The sequence below is a fragment of the Atheta coriaria genome, unplaced genomic scaffold (assembly GCF_025399875.1).
Source record: "Atheta coriaria isolate IRGN ID8LTWV9N9 unplaced genomic scaffold, Caltech_Dcor_3.1 hic_scaffold_7_pilon, whole genome shotgun sequence".
NCBI classification, from domain to species: Eukaryota; Metazoa; Arthropoda; class Insecta; order Coleoptera; family Staphylinidae; genus Dalotia; species Dalotia coriaria.
In genome coordinates this window covers 2,709,292-2,731,645 of record NW_027045449.1, presented here as the reverse complement: position 1 = coordinate 2,731,645, position 22,354 = coordinate 2,709,292, and the positions used below count along the sequence as shown (strand labels likewise).

At 38.5% G+C, this 22,354-nt stretch overlaps 1 protein-coding gene across 3 annotated transcripts in view; it reads right to left on the bottom strand.

The window, feature by feature from the left end:
* Nucleotides 1–22,354, bottom strand: part of LOC135795903 (homeobox protein 9) — a 97,221-nt gene that overhangs the window by 14,740 nt on the left and 60,127 nt on the right. For 2 of the 3 annotated variants that reach the window (XM_065307714.1, XM_065307713.1), the window contains exons 4-5: nucleotides 13,025–13,049; nucleotides 2,638–2,706 (exon numbers count right to left, since the gene is read on the bottom strand). The gene's annotated coding sequence lies outside the window, so the exon portion shown is untranslated. The remainder of the gene's footprint in view (nucleotides 1–2,637; nucleotides 2,707–13,024; nucleotides 13,050–22,354) is intronic. The other variant, XM_065307715.1, reaches the window with a different exon arrangement.

Sequence of the window (22,354 nt, the reverse complement as noted above, 5' to 3'; positions counted from 1 at the left end):
AAATGTTAACAACTGTTTGCGAGACTCCAAAGACGAGAAAGTCCGAAAAAGTCCCGTCGATATATTGATCCCCCGAGTGTTTTATGCTAATTAATCTGTGATTTGAAACGCTGCGCATGTTGAAAAACACTTCTCTACACACAGGCGCTTTTTTTTCTTCTTCTCTGCGCTGTAAATTACTTACATTTGTAAACCTGGCTAAAGTTTGTTCAGTTTAGGTTAGTTTAGGTTATGTTAAGATAGGTTATGTTACAAGCATGGCATCGATGTTGGCAGTGTGGTGTGGTAATAAGTAATGCTAATGGCTTCTGACACCATGTAAGGATGCGCGATAAATTACTCGTTTTTGTGCGCGCGATTCAAACAAATTCGAAACCAGATCTTCGCGAGTTTTGCGACTGACGTTTACATACCAACATGGCAGGACGAGAATCTGCGGACTAGACGAAAGCACGTAGGCGTTTTATTGATGCTCTCGAGACTCCTCTGCACTCCTCGCGTGTGTTGTGGTTTGTTTTTTTTTCGTTCGTTTGCTTAACTTCCACGTTATGCGCGCGCGCACGCGCACGAGATAACCGTCGACCAACATAACCTACATTGTCCTACACGGTCTATCAGCGCACGTATATATTAGATGTCGAGCAGAACGCATTTTATGTCAAATAAATGCAAATTGTGCGCTGTGGAGCCCTTCGGGCTAGAAAATATTTGCATAAATTTAATTCAAGTAATCACTTAAAGATAGACCAAGTGTTTTAAAAGCGCATGCGTAATAAACAACGATGAATTTTAAGTTTCGACCATAATGAGTTGTAAACAAATGAATTTACGATACGTTTACAACGTTTGTAATTGCATGGCGTGCGCGTTTGATCCGAAGGAGCCGAAGATAATTATGTAATTATTATCAGCGCATTATGAATGGTAATTAACTGGCAATGATGAGGAAGAAATGCGAGACGGCACCGGCCATGCTGCGTGTTACAATCGGTGTGGTCCTTTATGATTGTTCAATAACTCTGTAAACGACCACCGCGCTACTTCAACAAGACATACAGTATGTTTAAATAACATTTACCGCACATTATTGCGTATAAATTTACCGAAATAATTAATTTACTGCTTTTTATTTTGTTGGTGAGTGTGGATGAAGATGTAATTTTTGTGGGCCGGGCGCAGATCGTAATGAAATTGTTAACATCGTTAATCGAAGCGATTTCGAGCGATGATGATGCGTTAATTTGCATAATAACATCTCTCCCGAGTGCAGATCGCCCTGCACGCGCGCGAGTACAGAGATTTATTGTCGCTGGTATGTTGACGTGCGCGATTTCTTCATCGTGGTGGTTGGTGAGCACACAAAAACAAAGATGGAGTAAATTTAAATTTGCGTCGACTTTCTGCGCATTGTGCAACCAGATAAAATAGGATGTAACGTTCATAAAGCGAGCCAAGTGTATGAAACTATACAACTACGAATGCGCTGAGATTGTTACGCAATGTCCCCCCGCTGCAGCGGAGTCGACGACGTTCGTGCAGAGACAAGACAACGCGCCATTCTGGAGCACCTGTGCAACTGGAGCACTCACTCGGTGCTGACGTAACGCTATTCACATTCAGATTTATACAGGAAGTCAGTAATGGCCGTATTATTCGATCGATCGCGATTAATTGCCATGCCACCAAAACGCATACAATATTACGCCAAGGTATGCAAAATAAACGCGTAAAATGCATGGAGGATGCAGATTACTGAGAAGAGCTGTTAACTAACATGAATTCAATTAGTCATACGGATTATACTCATTAAAGTCAAAAAGTGAAGATAATATAGGTTAATACATAAAGTGAGTATTTTTTGTTTAATATCACGCATGGTCAAAAAATATAAAAATCATTGGTTAACTTTGAACGTATTTTTTAGGCCTTTTGTTGAAGTCGTGTTAGTTAGAACATTTATAACTCAAGAACGGTCGGACCGATTTTGATCCTCTACGATTTGTAGGATTTATCTTAAAGCAGAAAAGCAGAATAACTATTAAAATATTAATAATTATTACTTAAAGGGTGTTGAATAAGTGATGAAAGTTGGAATAAAGATTCAATCATAGTTATAGTTAAATAATTGATTCCGAGATGGCGCACATGTGCATTATTAGCAATTCTCATATGTTTAAAATGGACAAATGATAAAAAGAAGATTTTTTCCTGTTTGGACATTGAAATCACCGAAAAAGGACCACAACCGACAAAACATATCAAAATATCCTATTCTCATGACACCCAATTATATTCGGCACAATTTCAATACCTCACAACTTTTTTTGTCAATATAGATACCGAGATAAGCAATCATCGGGGTGAATAATTGCGAATTTCATTGAGACGTCACTGCTTGAATGGCGCACGAACAAAAGCTATCCGCGCAAATCGCTTCTCACGCGCCGCGTTTAATTATGACACTGACATTCGACAACAATGCGCGTCAAACTCACCCGCCTCACTCTCACAGTACCAATGAAAGTGCCACAGACACGCGCGCAGATATTATCGATCAATGATCAATGAGTTAATGTTGCGCGGCGGGCGCAGGCAGTGTTGTGCCGATGCGTTATTCATATTTTTCGCCACACTTACCAATATGGCCGACGACGACGTGCCGCTCGCAAATCTCGCATAAGGTGCTCTTCTCACTGCCTCGGCAAACTGCAAACAGACGAAACGAAACGCTCGTAAATAAACTTTCTATTATTTTATTTATCATAACAAACGCTCAAGTGGTCGCTACGATGTGTTAAATGCATTTGCAGCGTTTGCAGCATTGAAATCACTGAATACGTATTACTTATTTGATTTAAGTCCTAATGGCGGCCGCTGTCCACTTGTCATTGGCGTGCGTTCGATGGGCAGATAACGAATGAGTCACGTTTTCATTAAATTAGATTAATTGTTGCTTGTTACACGAAATGTGCATGACAAGAGTTTTAATAAAATCGAAAACGGGGTCGAGCTGGATTTACAAGAGCTTGAGTTGAGTTGAGCCTTGATTTAAGGTTTTACTTTAGTGCACTTGTTGTGGCGTGCCGTAATACGATATGTTATTTTATTGCATATTTACGCTAAACCACTGCGTAATTGACTCGCTGGCGGAAACCTACTTGAAAATTGAGTGAAAATCGAACTATTTTACTTCAATATCACATTGAAGGCAGTAAACACATAAATGTTTCAATTAATCTTCGCTTAAAAGCAATAAAATGTATTTTTAACTAATTTTAATACCACTCGCGCCATCTATCTGTTTTACTACCGCACTAATGAATAACATGCGTTTGTACTTAAATCGAAAATTTGCAATATCCTGCAATCGACGGAAATCCCCGCTGCGTACAAAACTGTTTTCTCAACTTACCAACAAAAAAATAAACACACAGCTTCCATGCGTATTTAAATTCCATGACGGATCAAATCCAGGCGAAGAACAAAGCGCAAGATTTAAATAATTTCCTTTGTGCATTCTATTGCATTGCGGAGCAATTTATATGCATTTATGGCTAATAGTTAATAATAATGCGGGTGGTCTTTAGGCCGCAATTACACATTTCCTCATCCGGCATCGCACCATCTTCGCTTTGCATCTCCGCGCCGATTTTCTTGCTGTTTCGCCGCAAGACTCGTTATGATACGTAGGTATAACGCGCCATTGTTCTTCCACCTTGTACGCGTCGTTTTATGCGATGATTGTTTGGATGCCTGCGCAGATTCCACCTTAGGTGCCATATTCTATTTATTGCGTTCAGCGGTTGTTATTATCGCTGGTCGCGTTCTGGTTCCTAGTTAGATGTGCGCGCGCATTGTGTGGAAATGAAAATTTCCTCCGCGACTCTTCTATCATAGAGGGCGCTGCATGTATAATACATGTGTGTACGTGTCTGCAAAGTACAAAAATTTGCCTGCTGCGAGTGTTGTGATCTCGTTTCGCTTTGGAATCGCATTACCGACCCGTTTCGCCAGCACGGTCGTACTCGTACCTTATGTCCTTATCCAGTGCCAACATAAACATCGCCCGGAATGTTAATTGAACGCGAGGCAAACTATTTTATCGCGAGCGCGAACATTATAAATATTCAAGTCAATCAAAATAGAATAGAGCACATCTCGCAGGGCACTCTGTGTGCGTACCTCAATGTGTACGTATGGTGGAATAGATTGTGAGAATGACGATGGCGTTTGTGTTCGCAGAGCGGCGACGAAATGAGCCCCGTTTGTAAAATGTCACGTCGAACGCCGTAAAAGTCGTCAAAGATGTGAACGACATAAAGTACCCGGCGCATGTGCACACACACCGGCCGACGACGGGGACTGATTTATAAAATCCAAAGTCGGGGATTCAATTTCCAACATTTCAACATGGCGCGCGACCGCGCTCGTCGTCGTAGATGGGCCGAAACCATGCGCAGTGCAGCAACAACAACAAAAAAAAACCACGCGCGCCAGAGGAGCACATAAAAACGATTAGGAAATTTTCCACCTCACATGCTCGGTCATCCTTTCTAAAACAACTCTATTTAGCCGTGCGCCGACATTCGGACACCATAAGAACGGTAACACCGCAACCGCACATAATTGAACTCCAAAAAAAGCATTATTCGCACTCTTGACGTGAAGATGTTACTGCCAAACGCGGCGGCGTCACAAAACAAAACGAATTCGTAAAACACGATTTTTTGTTCGCTCTGTGGTTCATTACAGACTGTCAACGTTGATAATGATAATAGCGGGACGCATGGCGAAAGCTCGTGATTTTTTGCGTGTTTTTAACACGCAGGGCGCGTTTTAGTACTTCCTCGTTGGCGCACTGTATTCACAACTGATTATAAACCAGCTTCTTTTGTTCCTCTAAGTAGGTACTAGAGCACCGGATGTAGAGCATTTTGTTTATGACTTTAACAAGAGCAAAGAGAATTGAGAAAAATATCATAATTGGAAATTTACGATTGCAGACACTTAAAGCATAGAAAAATAAAACATAATCGTCTAAAAAACGACGCAACAGAAAGAAAACAAAGCCCAATAACGAATTCGCATTTATCCAGTTTACGATAACAGGAAATTGAACGTTTTACACCAACCGTAAATTTTTACACACAATGCTGAATTTAAATTGAATCGTTTTACATCATTATTATTATTACTTGGCTAAATTGTGTAATTTAGCAATCATGAATGAAATGACTAATCCAAGGATCTCCATCTCTCGTGTTTTTGTTTCGGTGTCTTCGACCTTGCGTCGATTTTAAATTCGCAATTTCACGTCGCCGAAGAAAAAAATCGAATCGAATCATGCGATTTGAGCGCAACTTAAAAAACACGCACAAATTTATTTAAGGTTAGGACGCGAATGAAGTCAATGGGTCACCCTTGAAAGACGTGAAACAGATCTCGATTCGCTTCGACACAAAACACAACGTGGTTAATTAAGTTTTGTGTAACCGCGCAGCGGCGGAGTTAAAAACTGCGTCGAATCGCGCCGGAGTCAAGAGTATTATTTATTAATTACACCGCACCTTTATACACGAGTATTGTGCGATTACAAAACGGAAACCCGAAATTTCACAAGATCACATACATCAGAAATATTGTTACACACTTAGCACCTCATAAAAACACGCGAATTTCTAATTTGAACAATCATATTGATCAAGATTGTGTACAAACTAATGCTAGATGAGTTTCTCGGCGCGGTGTAAATTTTTACTCGCAACATGTTGTGTTGGGTTGTGTATTGTGGGTGGAGATCATTCAAGGCGTGCCGTGAATTTTCGCGCTCGACGACGACAGACGGATCGCGCCCGCCGTTTGATGTTGCGATAATGTTAGGTAACGCGTCGATATGACTTATGGGCGCATGCTCAAGCGCATGATTGACCCCGTTTCGCAATCCACGGAGATTTTCGAGAGCACAAACGAACAAATAGTACAGGTAGCGCCATCTATACACAATAAAAATAACTAACTCAACCAGGATGTAAATCCGCCGATGATAAAACAAATCGCGAGCAAGGTTTGTGTTCTGACGCGTGAAAACACAAACGCTGCGATCAATACAATAAATATCGCGAGTGAATGAAATACGAAAATACATCCCGAAGGCATTCGCAATATTCTTCTCACTTGGCGCACACGATTGAGCGATAATCCAGCGTTAATTATTACATCGCGGCACGCTGATTTGTTTACGGCGCTCGATGCACGTTGCATTAAACTGCAACAAGGCGCAATAAATATTCGCTTACGCTCTGGCAGGCAATACCAGCCTCTCTAGCGCTATGCGCTCCGGCATCATTGTCGACATATTAATTTGTGCGTTTTTATAACTGCGTCTTAATACACGATCCGGCCGTCGATCGTGCCCATTACGATATTAAACTTGCGCGGGATCGATTCGATTCGCGAAGGACGCTGCCAGAGCCCGGCTTTAATAATTTTCCCAAGCCTGCTGCAACAACAACAACAACAACAACGGACAGCTTTTAAACCAAGTTTATAATCGACCACCGCAAGATGATGATTTTTATTCCGTGGAATTATTTATTACAAAATGTATAAACTGTGCGTTTATTATGCATGTGTAATACATCTCCAACCGACTAATTACTAATTAAAGTGTCGCTTTAGTAGACTACGACGTTGATGACTTTGTGAGTTGGACGTTTTATTTTTTTGTGCTGTTTCTAGTTGCTTGCGCCGATAAAGTCAATGATGTATGGATCTGGTTGGCAGCCGTGAACGCATAATTACCGATTGCTGCGCGCGCTCCGCATCGGACAAATATCTGACTAATTAGCGACTTTTTTAGGGATTTTAGGTCGTGCGACGGGCAGCGTTAACCCCGCCGAATGCGCTTGAATGATAATGAATTGGCCAATAAATAAACTCCTCGGCTATATTTGGACGAAATCGCGCGTTTCGCATGCGCGGACGTTAATTACGAGCGTGCGCAAGCCGGGCGCGATTAGTCCGACGCGAATTGCATAATTCTAAGCTAATTAATTATCGCGAGAAAAAGTAAAGAAAGTGCGCACACGCATGGCACAGCAACTCGTCCAATAAATGCGCTCGCAGTCAAGACCTAATCTCGATCAGATACGTGTTTTTTTCGTGTTAAATAAATGTAGATTCTTGCATGTAGACAAGTGCAATAATGCCTTATCGTTTTCAGAAATGTTGTAACGCGTAATTTTGTGCCATTTTAGTGTATTAATTAGTTTGAGATGGTGCGCAACACAAAAATCATTATCAAGTTTATTTTAATACTAGATTTTGCCGCGACGTAATTTTAATAAATTTTTATTTTCTTGAGTCTAATATGTGTCGACTCCTTCAAGAAAATTTAAAATTTAGCTTATAAAAATTAAGAAATGCTTATATTGTATTTTAGCGCCATCTAGGATTCAATTACTTAGCTTTAACTAAGATTGAATCGCTATACAAATTTTCATCCCTTATTAAAACCCTTCAAGTTATAATTTTTGATATTTTATTAATTATTCACCTATTCAGAACCAAGATGAATCTATAAAATCATAAATCATCAAAATCTATCCAGCCGTTCTTAAGTTATAAACGGTGTAACTAACGCAACTCTTTTTTATATTAAACATAATAGAATGTAAGAAAAAAATCCAGTAAAATCTCACAAATTAGCATGCAAATAAAAATATTTCTATATTTATGTATTCTACTCCAAGAATGTCAAATGTAAATCTAACAACTGTGAATTGTGACATTTTTAATAGCCACCAAATGACAAATATAAATTACCACGTCGGTGACACGCCACCTGTCGTGATAATGCGCATTCACACGATTATAACGGCCGCTCTCGTGTGACTTACTTTAAATCGCTCGCTTTTTATCATTTTCACATTTTCCACAATTTCCATATTCTCATATTTATTTACTCGCATTCAATTTATGACTATCATTCATCGTGTTGGTCGCCATTACGGTAGCCATAAGCCACATGGATATCTACTACATTGATATTATACTCAATACAATATGTCGCGCGACATCAGCTCCGCTCATGCGTGCGCGCGAAACGGTTTTTTAATTTATCGATTTCATTGTGGCGTTTCTTTGCGCCGTCGACAACAACGACAACAACTACCACAACGGTTGTTCCGGCGATCGCCAGAGATAAGTGCACGAGATACGCGCGCGCTCGGTTGTATCTGATGGCACGCCAGCAGACGACTGAATGACAGACAATATGGCGGTGATGCCTCGTTTGAATCTAATCGATAATTGAAAAATTGTTGCGGTGCCGATCTGCGCGCGATCGAAATCGGAGAAAGTTTTAATTTTAAATCAATAATGTGAAATTATAATTAAAATAAATTACTTATATTTTGCAATCGGGTGTAAAATATAGTATTATAACCAAAACATTACGAGTATTTTTCTAATAAATCTAAAAAAAAACATAGTTTTGTTAGTTACAGCATCTATAACTCAAGAACGGCTTCATAGATTTTGATCACCTATGATTTATTGGATTCGTCTGGGTCTGGAATAGCAGAATAACTATTAAAATATCAAAAATTATTACCTAAAAGGTGTTAAATTTTGGGCGAAACTTGGTACACTTATTTGTATAGCTTTTTTGACCATTCACGACAAAAATTAATCAATAAATCAAAATCTAAATAAAAAAAAGACGTCAGTAAAGTGATTACCTTCGATAAATAATCAAATGAAAACCTAAAAATAAAAATATAATTGTCCGTATTCTGTTATTGTTTGTTTAATTAGCAAACTTCAAGATTATAAAGGCGCGGTCCACATCTCCCCATTGCCAGATTGCAATCTGATTCGACAACGGGACGAAACCGAGTACATCGAGCGTTTAATTAATTAATTAACTTAATTAAACACCAAATTCCACAGATGCCTGTACAAAAACAGGTGCAGGAGTAACTTATCAATACCAATCTGCTTCCGTTATACAAAGTGACATGCATTTACGTTTTTTTTTCTTTCTTCAATTTATGATACATTTCTGATGTAATTTTTGCGCGTTTCATTGTTGATCACGATCACGACTCGCATTGCACTTTCAATACCTCGACTTCTTGCTCATTGTGGTGGAAAAACACCAGATTACATTTCTGCACTTAATAATTACCCACAATTGAGTTTCTCGTCTGGTAAACTCTTGCTAAATGCGAGCAGACAGTCTATTAGCGCTCGGCGCGCATATATGTGCGTATATGATTTAATTATCCAACGGGTAGCGTGCATTAATTCATTTCCGTCGTCATTAAGCGGACACATGCAGGTTCGCAGCTAATTAAACGCCGGCGAGCGCAATGCGCGCACAGGTTTCGACGTGCATACACCGCCGCACACAACAATGTGTGTAAAACACGTAATGATATCTGCCGCGAATAAACCATCGTCCCGTCGAGAAGCCACTCGAGCATGAATATTGCACGCTTTGGTTTCAAATCGGCGCGCGAGTGCATAAAGCGCATAAAGTGTAAGCTTGAAGAATGCAAAGCTACGAAAAACACATGAAACACACGTGCGCAGCCGCCACAAAAGCGACCTTTCTTTGTTTTAGCGTGTGGAGTGGTCACATTTTATGCGTCATGCGCTAATAGATAAACTGTGAGTGCAGGTGAATCGGGTGGCTGGAAGAAATGCGCTGCGTGCGGACGTAAATTGCCACTTTCATGAACGAAACACGGGCGTACGCCCAGCGAAATAGGAAATGCGAACTATTTTAAGTGTACTGTTATGTACACATTCGCCAAACATAAAATATTGATGAAAATTGACTAAATTTGGAGTGAGAATGTGTAAAAAACTAAGTTGCGTTAGTTGCAACATTTATAAGTCACGAACGGCTGGACAGATTTTGATAATCTATGCATTTTTAGATTCTTTTATGTCCCGAATAGGAGAATAAGTATAAAAATATCAAAAATTATTATTTAAAGGGTGCTAAATAAGGGATGAAAGTTATTATTGAAATTCAATCATAGTTATAGTTAATTATTTGAATCGGAGATGGCGCTAAGGTGCATTATTAGCAATTTTCATTTCTTTAAAATCTAATTGCAAAATTAATAAAATTTTTACTAAAAACTATGCAAAAATGTAAAAAAAACGTACATACCAAATAAAAACACAGAAAGAAATCAATTAGATACCTATACACAGCTTAATTCACGCACAAATGATTAATTATTCTTATGCAAAATAAAATAAGAAATGTTGCAAGACGCGAACAAAGAATACGACTAACAATAATCACCATTTAACATAAACTTAAATAAGTTATAAAACTTCACCATACAACACATTTCTTATTTCACCTTTTCCAAACACACTACAGGTTCTCTTTTTTGCTACAAGTAAATAAAAATACACATTACATAATCTCTATAATAAAAATTACTCTGCGTTTGTGCTCGCCGGAATAAAATTAACATACCGTCTCATTTTTCACTCACGCCTGTAAAACTCCAACGAAAAAAAGAACGAACATGTCTATTTACTTTAGGCAGTAATAAATTACTACACTAGTTAACATTTGATCACACTCGTGCATTAAACGCATTCGAAGTCATATTACGACTCCTTCTCGTTTACATCTCATTTGTCCGTTTTGTCAGCATCTCCAAGACGAAATGCATTATGTAAACGAACTTCTTTGCCTGACCTTTCTTCCACTCTCCTCCACGCTTCTTCACTTTTTTACACTTCTTCAGCGCATTACACGCGTTTAATCAACGCGACACAACCTTTCAGGTTAGGTTTTTTGCTTGCGTTTCATTTCTATCGGTCGTTAAAGATCAGTATTCGTTATTTATGTGTTTATATGCGATTATAGTTAATTGTATGAGACGTTGTTAAAAACTTAATAATGTGCAAATTAATTTTTTGCGCGCCGCGCGCTGCAGATAACGTTTGATTTGACTTGTTAGCCGTACGCGGAGATTTACCGATAAACAAAGTGTCATTATGTGCAGTCAAGCAAACGAGCATGTAGTGCAAAGGTAGAAATAAAGCTTAAACGTCCACTTAAAACTTTCATAAACGCGTTCGGTCTTTTTCTTCTATTCACATCGCATCGCGTCGAAGTCGAGAAACAAGCAAACAAAAAAGTGTTTGTAACGCTGTGGCGCGTCGCTGGCCAGTTTCTTCCCGCAATTTGATATCACTAGCGAAACATTTCAGCGCGCGCAAACATTGCGTTTCATTAAATTTTATTGATAATTACACGCTCGGATCAAAGCAAACAAGCAAAAACTCCTTATAAACATTTACAGATAATCATCTCGACATTTCCCAGCGCAGACAAAACGTAAATCGTGCAAAAAACGAATTAAATGTTTAAAATCAAATTTCGTATGCATCCGGCCATTTTGTATGTGGAATAATAAAATATTCTAACCTAGAAACGTAGGCAAGGCTGCCCTCTGGGGTAATACCGCGCATAAATCAAATCTGCACATGCAACGCGTGCGCAGCGCGATAATAGAAACGGTGTGTGCGCCATTTTTGACACTTCGGCGTGCTTTACTTTCAGCAACAGGTGACAGGTAACAGGCGCGAACTGGATGATAAATCGATTCGGCATGATCCATTGTTGTATGCCTTCCCGTATACACTGGTTTACTTGTCAGGAACAAATCAATTCCGCGAGGCGAAAAAAAACATAACGAAATGCAATTATATTATACCAAAAACGGAGCGCAACGCAAACACAAACAACGTAGGCAATTTTACATGCCGGAAGTAAACATAACCTCAAAATTTGCATAAAAAACTTTATAGGACGATTGATTAATTGAAATAATCAATTGTGGATATTTTTTTGCTGTTGACTGATGTTTGATGAGGTCGCAGTTACGCTTAATTAATCATTATTATTGGATCGCTTGCAGGCGCCAAAATATTACCGGTTTCGTGAGGTGCATTCGTGAGCAACCGTTATATTTACATAAACGAACAAAGTCAAAACTGCAAAAATTCAAAATAGACGATTTAATATCTAATCCCATTAGATGATGCTTGTAAAAGTTGTAAAATGAATCATGCGCGTGTTTATAAGCGCGAATCTTTCTTTTTATTGTAATTTGACGGTTGGTTCGGGCGGGCCGCGGTCGTAAATTAAAGACCCCGGCGAACGCGCTGGACGTTCGTGTGTCGCAATGATTTATCGCTAGTTTTTAGGCGTTGCGCAAAACAAATTGCTTACTTTTGCACTCGGCGGCGGCGGCGCGCATAATTCATTCGATCTCGAGCCACTCTTACACTTTTCTAAATTCCGCCAAGTGCGCGCATAATATCCACCAATAAATCACGGCGTGTTTTTTACGCGAAAATCCCAAAACTATGAAGTCATGCACATTTTTAATATTTTTAATATTAGGTGTGCGATATTATTAAGAGAAACAATATATGTGTGTGTATTTGTGCAGAATGAATTGCCTTGAACTTTAGTCTTGAGAGTCGGTTGCAGGCGCCGTGCGAGCGACCTTTCGATGCAAAAATATCATTGCGCAATTTCGTGATGAGCTGATGAACTGATGAGCGCGGCGCGCATTCGTGTATTGCGGGAGCGAGGGAGCGATTTCATCGAATACCAAACACGCCGAGAGACCAAGAAATTGATGATGAAAGAAAATGAAAAGACGTGCAAGCACCAAGCAAACCAATCTTGCACATCTTCATGCACGCGAATTATGCAAAGGACGTTGCCGACTAAATACGCGAAAATAAAAATAAATAAACATGTCGAAAGCGTAATATTTATGCTAAATCAAAACCATCCGAATCAATTTCGCAAAGTGCTGCGCTAACTGCTCGTCTAACTACTAATTAATGCAGATTCTCGAATTGAATGTGATACGAAGCGGTGGCATTTTCATTTCGACTTAAATTAACTTCAAGTGAACTTTTCCAAATAGTTGAGAATAATTTCAACAACAACATAATAACTACTCACTTTGTGTTGCGTTGCGTTGTGTGACCTATAACAAAAGAAAACAAATTAATTATGCAAACATGCTAAATTCAAGTCAAGCAATTCCGTCATTCCTAGCACGCAATTAGCTTAATTGTTTTATGACGTGCAATTTGCATTCGATACGAATGTGCGCCATCGGTTGGTGGCTAATTAATTACCGCGTTTAAAGCTCGTGATATTTTCGTTTCGTGATCGAACGATACAATTTTCTAAATTGGAGTTTCTCGCATTAATTAATCCGATTCCGATTGAATTTTCATTCCAATCGCAATAAAAGCCCGACGTGCAATTAAGAAATTGATTAATACATGACTACGCACTGCGTTTATTATTAATATTTAACATAATATAATAATTTTAATAACATACAAAGTGTTTCACAACATTAAAACTTTCATTCGATAATTTCGAACATAAATAATTTATTATTGCATTACATGACAAAAACACCTTGTTTGGAATTGTTAAATATTGGTTTACAGGCGTCAATAGTCACATTAAACGTGGCGCTGGCAAATATAAACGCCAGCGTTAATAAGTTCCTTTATTTCTCGCGTTTTGCGCAATCAGAGCGCACATTAAATTCGCGCACAGCGTTCGCAGTTTTTATGACAAGTGCAAATTTATTACATTTCTACGTCTGCGCCATTGCGCACACATTTTAATTATCATGCTAATGTCGGCATGTGATACGCATGTCGCGGTTTTGGTTCACCGGCCACCACCCGACGACAGCGCACCGCGAATATTCGCCATGTACGTAATTAAAATCGACGACGAATGGAAAACGAGTGCAGTGCGGATGATTAATAACGCAATTACGATAGTAATATGGATATTGTTTGCAAACGCTCGAACCCACGTCGTAACAATCATCATAATTCATACGCGCTAACCTTTGCTGTGCAATAGATAGGCACACAGACTATTAAATACGGACTATTTTAGGTTAGGTGTGAGGTTATGTTGTCTTACAATATATGCTGTCTTGTCATATTTTGATTAAAACGTGTTTGCGTCGAGATTAATTCGATTGCGGTACGAATTGCAATTAAACCGTGCGTCATGCATAATATTTTAATGTTTATTCCATGTTGCGGATTGTTTGCGAATGTCGAAAGTCGAATAGAATCAAAAGTGTGCGCGATGGAGTGCGACGATCCGCGTTGTTAGGTTATGTCTGCGGTGCGGTCTGTGTATTGAAGTTTATTCGGCATTGTAAACGCGAGCACAATGTGCACCTTAACAAGATAAATAAATAATTGGTCGGGCGTAGTCGCGCAAACTATGCGACATGCCAAAATAACAACAATATTCACCGGCACAGGTACTGGTTGTATTTACTCGTACGAATACGGTCACACAGAGCGGAAAGAATCGCAAACGGTTATTTTCATATTTATGTGCCAATTTGTTCGGACGCATATTGTGCCATTTCGGTTGTAATTCCAATCGGCGTTTTTGTCCATCCGGCGAAGACAAGAACAAGAATCAATTTCCATTTATCTATTTTCACCGCACGGCGCACCATTATGACCGGTATTGTGGGTGCCATTACGATGTTTCACGATGTTTCGTGGTCACAAGAGTGTCAAGTTGCTAAATGAATGGTTATTGCCCAACTGGTGCGACAATACTTATTGTCAGCCAAGATGGGGAAGGTTGAAGAAGTTATACTGGAGAGGAAATCATATTAGAATAATTTTTGATATTTATAGAAAAAATGCATCATAGCGCCCTCTAGATTCAAATTATGTAACTAAAATTATGATAGAATCTCCATATTAACTTTAAACCCTTATTTCACACCCTTAAAGTTAAATTTTTAAAACAAAAAGTATCCAAAATGTTTTTCACATGTCTAAAGTATTTTTATACCAAAATTCTTTAAAATCAGTGGAGTGGTTTTAGCGTGAAAGCGCCACAAACATACAAAACCACATTTGCATACCTAATATTTCATAGGATGCACAGTTGGTTGCATATTAAATATGTGTTACATACCAACATATAAATTATAATCAAGCAAACAAATAAAACTACACCTAATGATTCTTTCTTGAAATAATTAGAAAAGCTTTTCAATATGCTTACTAATCAACCTTCTACACATTTTTTTTATCTCGATACACAGCAAGTAATTAAATGTTTGATTAGATATACTTTAGCAGATACAAGTTGTACTCGTGCAGCTTGCGATAAATATGTAAATCGTTTGCTTCACAGCAGTCATCATTCCATTATCTCTTTGCGCGTCGCCATTGTCGAACAGCGCGCGCGTTCTCGTGCATCTATTGTATCCATTGTGGCGTGTTGCTTCTCGCGGCTCCGCATTACTTTAATTGTATATTGTAAACCGTTTGCCTTCTTGCGTGTAACAACATCAACTCGTTCGCTTTTTTTCGTCGTCGTCGTCTCACCGTCAGTGCTCTCAATCGAAAAGCTTTGGCTTTGGTTTGGCAAAAAGACAAGAAGACGGAAACCCAGTGTGTCTTGCGCCGAGTCTATTTAAATATGTGCTGACCATGGGCGGCATGGTCAACATGGTCAGCGGCGTTTGCATTTTCTTACGTTTCTTCCTTCTTCCATTAGACACCTGCAGCGTCGGGAAGGTATAATCAACAAGCGCAGCGAGGCGTGCCACATTTAAAACGGGCGCAAAAATTTCATCTTCAAACCGACAAAAGCCCGCCGAGAAACCAGAGCACATCCAACCGGCTGACAAAAACCGCCGCGACGTTTAGAACCGGACATTCTTGCCTATATATAGAAAATAAACTCAAAAGCGCCGTAAATCCAAAACAAAAGATCGTAAAATAATTACACTACAATGTAATATCTCCCTGGCAGAATTATTTTATAAACAGAAGCTTGTAATGTATCAGTTTTTCTAAATTTTACGTAAAAAATTTAAAACAGCAAAGACCATTAAAGATAATGTTGCACGGATAGTTTTATGTAGTGGAATGACATTTAATATTTTCATTCCTCATTGCAAACGCAGCGCGAGAAAGAAGTGCTTTATGGTTTATGCCTGATGGCAAATGCACGAACGACAGACGATGAAATCAAAGTTGAAGTCGAATTGCAAGACGTCTTTATAGGAAATTGAATAAATTCCGCGAGTGTGCGCGCGCGAGCCTCGAGAGCTATTGACGTAATTATCGAACCTTATTTGGTGCGTTATTGTTGATATTTATTAGCTTATGATAAGCATCACATTTATGTCCAGGAAAGTTTTACTCTTTCAAAGCGTAAAACTCAGAAAAAACCAGCAACAAAGAATAAATATACAGAAAATAAACTTTGTAACATAAAATAAGCAATAAAATAGCAAAACGTAATTTAAAATGCATGGAAATCTAATATTTAAACAAAATTATTACTTCTTAGACAAATAGTATTTTCGTCTGCATGTTGAAAACTAGATGTTATCAAATACATGCGATACGCGATTTTCCTACAAGGTGTAAAACCACAAACGCCAGGTGAGCTGATGGATCGTTTATTCATTTCTACATCCAATACATCCCATTCAATTTGTATGCTACGCAAGCAGGTAGCAAAAAGTAACCGCGATGAAACAAACAAAAACCGAACACCGTTCGAAATATTTATTGTATTCGCACTGACACTGATTGAGCATAATGTCTATCAAAATTACGCTGCATTCACGGCGGATTTTTCGACGTCTCGAAAATTTATTATTCCAAATCGATTTCAAGCGCGTTTCGCAACATGTGTTTTTGCACGTGATATGCGCGCCGCGCTCGTGTTTCTCATGCTGATTCGATATTAACTCTTTGAACTCGTCTGTTTATATTGAATCTCGCGAGTCGGCGATGCGTTTTCTAAAGGTGTGAAGGCAGGTTTGCAATACGCTTTGCTGATGCAAGAACAATCTAGATTAATTGCTTCGCGCGGTTTACCGAAACGCGGCACGTAATGCGCGCGCACGAGGACGATACGTTTTTAATGATTATTAATTAGTAGGTGTTGCTGACACCTCATCGCACCATTTGTTATTTCGCAAAACCGCCGCGGCGAATCAACGTGGGTGAGAAGATCGAGCGCAGAAAAAAATTTCAACAATTTTAACGGTCGATTTACCATCGCTAGAGTTTTTTTGCTTCATCTTTGACATGCGAATGAAAGTTATCATAATAATTAATTTTGTTTTTTGCTATTTGTGAGGTCAGCAGCCGTACGCCGATTGAAATAAAAACGGATTCTAAAATTGCCTCGAAATTTATGCACATAAATCTTTGGCGAATATGAATATCGAATGCATTCGTCAAAAAGTCACAACCGGTACGTACTAGAAATATTCGGACATTGAAAAAAATATTTTTTACTTTTTACAATAAAACATTAACACGAATACAAAAATAAAACGTTTTTTCAATAACCTATAACCCAATCAATGATTTATTAAAATCGCAAACCGTTTAACTAATAGCCAACCGAGTACTTATTCCCACCGACGAAAAAATCAATTACTCATCCACCGCTGTGCCTGTGAGAATAGAAAATCCATTTGCGCACCATAAATTATTAATCAATATCCGCACGTTTGCGAGCGCAAGGCGGAGAATTGTTCGGCGGCCATCTTCAAAACTGAAAACGCGCGATGCGTGCGTGCAATTGTACTTTTTTTTTCAATAATCGCCCGATTAATAAATAATAGCAATGGCCGTGATGCGACGATAAAAACACCAATCATAAAAATATTACGCTCGCGCCGCGAATGAATTATAGCGGCGCACATCCTAATCGTGCGCCGAGCTGTGCGCACGTTTGCCTCAGCACACTGCTTTCCTGTTTCGCTCATTTTTATTCAATTTCAATCGAATTTATGTGTACGGCGCGCGCGTCGGCGAATTTATTGTGTATTTATTTTCTTTTATTGCACACGCACACACTGGCAGAGGTACACACGACACGCTTAATGTGATTCTTAATCATCTAAACACCAATGGAAAAAAGATGTTCAGGATGAGCGTTGGGGAATTATACATAATCGCAGGATATACGATGCGAATAACAAAATACTACCGCAACTAAAAGATAACAAAAAATACAAATACATAAACGTAAAGTAGGTGTGTTTTGAGAAATGTAAATATAAATAGTTTATATTACAGTTAAAAGGTGTACGTATCGACATCTAGTGGATATTTATGCAAGTATTAAACAAGTTAAGAGCTGGTTTTAAAGTGATAATAGAAACATTAAAGAAATAAGTTTTATGGGCTTGTTTTTACAAATATTGCAAGTTTATTAAAGCAAAACGCTAGAGAATTTATTGCTCTTTACTAAAATATATTTTCTAGCGTTGTGCGTGTAATAATTCCATAGGTATTTCAGTTTTACAGAAAACAAACTTGCATTTTCTTCAAAAACTCTGGAATTACACTGTTTAAAATTTATTTTTTTATTGTTTTGCAGTTAAATATTTTCCGTTTTTGATTTTATAGACAGATACACATTGTTCACAGCAGAAATTTAATATTTTTATAGGTTTCTACATTTAAATATCTGTTTTTTCTGCGATTTTTGGTCGAAATTTCAGGAATTTTCTTAGAAAACCTCACTTAATTTACTAGTTTTGATAATAATCAAAAATAAATGTTTTTCGTGCGTTGCAATCCGTTAACGTTGCTTCAAAACACACTCTGCAACAATTTTTAAAATTCGTACGCGTATAACATAATAGTTTATTCTTTAAATGTTAACATAATTGTTGGTTGTTAAAGATTTCATGGTCTTCCTGCTTTCCTACGATTGTTCATTCTTCTCGTCGAGTTTGCTGGAAACAATGGCAATGAAATGAAGCATTCAAAGCTAAGTTACTCTAAGTTACTCAGTACGCTGAGAGTATCATCTCACATCCTATTCGCCTTGGTGTATTTTATATTTTTTAACGTAATAACTACTTAGGCACCACTTTAATTAGACTTTCCATGGATTAGTAAACCACGCGCATAAAACACACCATTTTCATCGTCTTTCCTAATCAATGCCCATATTAATGTAACTTGTTTTCTATTTTGACAAGCGTGTATGCAAAAATGTTGATGTTTCGCGCGTGGGTAGTGTCCGCGGGATTAATTTAGTCATTTACTCGTAAATTTAGAAAGTCGCGACATTAATATTAATAAAATAATTAATCCCAAACGTTACGCACTCGACAGGTGTATAGACCGAGTCTCTATACTCGCTATTCACAGTTTCACACACTCCTGAGGATGTCCTTGTCTTCTTTGTGGCGCGACCAAAAATTTTAGTATCAATCAATGCAGATTGGATGTCAAACCTGCTCGAATCGCGCACACGCATAAATTAACACCGTTTAAATTTGAATGTGATTATCTGCGCGGCTTTTAACAACGTGTTTTGTTTCAGAATAGGCGGAATTAAAACCCTAAATAAAGACATTAACGCGTTGACATTTTGCACTTGCGAGCGCGCGCGCACACACAACAATCGCAAGTAAATTGTTTTAATGGCCCCGCGTACGAAACAATGTCATAAAGAGACGCTGTAAAATGTTTGTTGTGTTCGCGGCGTCGATTGTTCGACCACAGGATATAGAAATAATAACAATAATTAGATATATATTATACGCGCATTATATGCAACCAAGTACACACATCCTGTAATTATTTTTCCGCATTTTCTTCAAAAAAAAAATTCTGGATTTTTATTTGGTTGGTGTTCGATTACAGAGCGTTATGTTACGCTTTCTCGATCTGGTACCCCGATTCTCAGCGTTTCGTGTCGCTGTGACTTGAATGTGTATAAATTTAAACATTAGAAAATTTACGATCTCACGTATTCGCCATTCGTTATCCGCGCGAAAATTTCACATCTCACAAAGCACATTTCAAGCATTCAAATATTCACTGCTTCCGCAGAGCAAATTTGTTGTGTTGTGGGTGTCCGCTTACCAATACCAGAAGCGCCATGAGTCTAAGAATGAAATAAGAACTTGATGCCGAGATGAAACGGGTGCACGGGTGCATAATGCACACGAGGACTCAACTTGAATATATAATAAATACCACCGGAGAATTTCAATGCAAGTGTGACCCCGAAGAAGCGCGAGCGCGCGCGCGCGTGCTTACAGCTTACAACGCATTTATTTATGGTTATTGTATCTGTATCGCGAAAGGAAATTAGCACTAAAAAGATGTTAGAAGCCACTTTGAACCGATGCTACCTCCGCATCCTTGGTATGGCGCGCGAGAAGAAACACACAACACAACACAACATCGCTGCCGCAGCCGAAGGAAAAACCATGTACATGTACATCGGTTGTGGCCTTATTGAAACAATGCTTTATTGAATGCACGCTGGAATAATTCATAAAGAAAGCCGAGTCACGACCGCCACCGGAGAGCGCTCACTCGACGCGGAAATTTTCTAGCGGCTCGGGATTTTTGTGTGTAATCGTCGCCGACGGGGCCACCTAATGCAGCAGGAAGGAGCACAACCGACGCGCGTTACCCTCGAGGGCACACCGGGACGTTTTGCATGCGCATGCGCGCTATACTTACCCATGTTTGCCCACTACCATAAGCAACAAGGTAAACATATGCACAGCGCACGCGGAGCGTGATTAGTTGCGGACAGGCGATGAAATATAGTGGTAAATTGAGGTTAGGTATGAGTGAAATCATTTTGTCGTTAGGAAAATCACCCAAAAGATTACCAAACCTTAAAATTTACTATTATTTAATATCTACACACTTTAAAATTCAATCCCAAGGTAGCACCGGTAATAAGCCGCCATTTTAAAAGCGCAAGATGCTAAATAAATTAGATTTTCTTCTTATTTCAGATATGCGTGACTAAAAACACATAAAAACCTATGAAAATCAGTTTAAACTTCACCAAATCTGAAATTTTACTTCATTTAATATACATGTAATAAAAAAATAAATCCTAAGATGGCGCCGCGAATAAACGGCTATTTTAATAGCTCTAAATGCAAAATAAAGAGAATTAAATTAGATTTTCTTCAAGTTTCACACTAAAACGGCTTTAAACTCGTAAAAATCTAAACAAATCACATTTAAATATTACTAAAGCTAAAATTTAACCATAATTTAATACCAAACTAATTAAAAAATAAATCCCAAGATAACAGAGTTAATTATCCGCCATTTTAAAAGTTTCACATGCAAAATAAAGTGTATTAAACTAGATTTTCTTTAAATTTCAGCCTAAAACGGCTGTAAACTCGTAAAAACACAAGAAAATCCCATTAAAACATTACCAAACATCAAATGTTACCATAATTTAATATCGAAATAATGAATAAATAAATCCCAAGATGGCAGCCTAGGTAATGCGCCGTTTTGAAAGCTCCAGATGCAAAATAAAGCACATTAAACTTGAATTTCTTCAATTTTATTGATTTACACGGCTGTAAACTCGTAAAAACCGATTAAAACAATTTTATTACACCTCGCAGGTCGCAACGCAAAGCCATAGATTTATAAGCGAGCAAAAGTCCGAGTGAAAGTGGCATTAATTAATTTCTGCCCGCGTCGTCGCCGAGAGAAGCGGCAGAACGAACCGAACGCATCGTTTTAATTACGCGCCCGCGCGGCGAAATCAATCGCGACGCTTTTATCTCATCAAGACGCGTGTTTCAAAACACTATTTGTCTCTCGCGCTGCAAAGAGAATCTCTATGAATGCACCCATACGCCGTGCGCCGTCTCAAAGAAATGTTTACCTTTTCATCTGCCCAATCAGTGTATAATTATTATTGAACGACGTATCGATAATTAAATATCTCTAATACGTGCCGTACACTTGAACCTCATAGTGTTTTAAGCCAGCAAAGTCTGAAAACGTGTTCACTGTCGCTTTGCATCTAACTTATTCTGTCGCTGGAGCTTTGTGTGAACGAGATAATAACGAACAAAGCCATTATAAATCCGGGACCAGTAATAATATATACATGCGTCGTTCAATTGCGTAACGCAATTAATCACACCCGATACGAGTTTCGAAAATGGATCGTAGTCACAAACACACACATACATAAGAGACGTCAGTCCGTTATCTGCGCTTGGATATCGCAAAATGATCGATGTCATTACTTTAATGAATCGTAACATTTCTTTGTTATTGTCTTTACGCTACATCCTGCAACGCTCGCGACCTTCCACGATATCGCCGGCTAGAATCAAGCGTGGATATTATTCATCGATACCTAGGTTAATTATGATTAACGCAAGAAATACAACCAGACAATGATAGCTTGAGGAAATCCATATATACAATAGTTGAAAGT